Below are 2,500 nucleotides of genomic sequence, written 5' to 3'. Positions count from 1 at the left end.
CGTTTGTGACTCTTAGGTAGTTTTAGCGTCAGTAAAATGGAAGATGACACAGTGAAAAATTGTAAATAATAAATAATTCCTCCTAATAATAATGGTTCAGCGGTACGGTCTTTGCTTCGGACCCGAAAGGTACCGAGTTCGATCACCCTCTGCTGCGCTGTGTGCCTTGAGCAAAAAGTCACCTCGTCCTAGCTCAATTTGGCGGCGCTGCATTGCGGCTAACTTCTGGGTTATTCCAGTCTTCCCTTGGAATAGACCCTAGAGACAAATGTCCCTATGGGCAGTCTCTATGGACGCTTGCCGTGAATGTGTGCGTCACTTCGAGTTTGTCAGTCTGTATCTATTATCCAGTTAGTATTTTGCCTCATAAATCTCTGTCTTGTCCAAGCGGTCTTAGCTTTAAGAATGTCATCATGTGTGTTAAGGTGCTGTGGCAGTTTGATGTTTACTTGTGTTGCTAATACTATATTATTATCAAGATCTTCTCAGATTTGAACGTATGTTTGGCGCATCTCTTCAGTCAGTACTCTTACTACGCCAGTCTCTCACGTTCACCGCCTGTGTATATCATCATAAAGGGTGCCAGGGAGAGAGAGAGAGAGATCAACAAAGCGACAGGCATAGGACTGGCACGACGATCTGGAATTTAGGTCTCCTCAGCTTGTGGTGACGCGGGGGTGGAGGCACTTTGGGGAAGTAAATTATACGAACAGGTATATTTGTGTTAGTCGGTTTTTTAGTTTGCAACACATTTTTTGGATAGATAGATAGATAGATAGATATATAGATAGATGGATAGATGGATAGATAGATAGATAGATAGATAGATAGATAGATAGATAGATAGATAGATAGATAGATAGATAGATAGATAGATAGATAGGACGGTGGGTAATTAATATAGATTGAGTGGTAAGTAAGGATAACATTCATCATTGGCAAAGAGAGAAATAATTTCTGAGCACCGAAAACCAACATTTGGCATAGTCAAAAATAAGAACGCCTGGGGGTCGATTTGTAATAGGCTTCAACAGTCGTAACGTCACTTCCCTCGTATTGACGCATGGTAACTTAGTAATTGGCTCTAAACTATCGGAACGCCCTTGACGGACGCCCTTATGAAATATTTCTCCGACAAGCATAAAAGCTAATCCAGAGGAAAAAAAAACCCATTAAAAAATCTGATCATGTTTAGACTTTTACACATTCTGATCACAAGACATATGAAAAGTTCTAGCCTGCATGAAGAATAAAAAGTACCGATTTTGTTTGTTTAGAGCCACGATGGCCGCCGTTGCCGGGCGACGTGACACAGACTATTGAATCCAATTGTGTGAAATAAACATTTAACCTGGGTCCCATGTGGCCTGCCTGCCAGGGCAATAATATGTGACCCATCGTCCCAAAACGGTATTATGTCGGAACGAACCAGATGCTTAAAATCTGAATTAAATGTTAAACTTGTCAAAAATATAAATTGTTGGCATTAGCACCCTAAAATATGGTATCCATTCTCCTCAATAAAAATTACAAACTCAACACAAGTCTGATATTTCTGGCTATAAATTCAATTTTCAACATCTTAACCATCCCGACTTAATACCGTTTTGAGGCGAAGGGTCACATATTATGCATAAAGTAACACAAAACGCAATGACCTTTTTGAAACTTTGGAACTTCTATGAAAAGAGATGAAGTGAGTAGGAAAGTGCCAGAAGACAATAGAGAATTTTTAAAAAATTCGCGGCGGTGATGGGGATTTGAACCCGCGACCTTACCGGTTCGACAACTCCGCCTGGCCGGGGAGAGCGTGACTCTATCCACGATATCCCCAGCCAGGCGGAGTTGTCGTACCAGTAAGGTCGCGGGTTCAAACCCCCATCACCGCCGCGAAATTAAAAATTTTTTTTTTTTTAATTCTCTATTGTCTTCTGGCACTTTCCTACTCACTTCATCTTTTTTTATAGTATTTCCAGTCAGTGTCAGGCTATAAGTTAATGATGGCTACGGTCAGTGTCAGGCTATAAGTTAATGATGGCTACGGTCCGTGTCAGGCTATAAGTTAATGATGGCTACGGTCAGTGTCAGGCTATAAGTTGATGATGGCTACGGTCAGTGTCAGGCTATAAGTTAATGATGGCTACGGTCAGTGTCAGACTATAAGTTAACGATGACTACGGTTCTAGTGTCAGGCTATAAGTTAACGATGACTACGGTTCTAGTGTCAGGCTATAAGTTAACGATGGCTACGGTCAGTGTCAGGCTATATGTTAACGATGACTACGGTTCTAGTGTCAGGCTATATGTTAACGATGGCTACGGTTCCAGTGTCAGGCTATAAGTTAACGATGGCTACGGCTCTAGTGTCAGGCTATAAGTTAACGATGGCTACGGTCAATGTCAGGCTATAAGTTAATGATGGCTACGGTCAGTGTCAGGCTATAAGTTAATGATGGCTACGGTTCTAGTGTCAGGCTATAAGTTAATGATGGCTATGGTT

General features: G+C 41.5%; 1 protein-coding gene across 1 annotated transcript in view; it reads right to left on the bottom strand.

Moving 5' to 3' along the window:
• Positions 1-2,500, bottom strand: part of LOC144955823 (uncharacterized) — a 56,107-nt gene that overhangs the window by 25,028 nt on the left and 28,579 nt on the right. The gene's annotated exons all lie outside the window — the stretch shown is intronic.

This window comes from Berghia stephanieae, chromosome 10 (genome assembly GCF_034508935.2).
Source record: "Berghia stephanieae isolate SIO BIC M18660-M18661 chromosome 10, UCSD_Bste_1.3, whole genome shotgun sequence".
NCBI classification, from domain to species: Eukaryota; Metazoa; Mollusca; class Gastropoda; order Nudibranchia; family Aeolidiidae; genus Berghia; species Berghia stephanieae.
The sequence above is the reverse complement of the archived record's forward strand: the minus strand, read 5'-3'. Positions and strand labels throughout refer to the sequence as shown.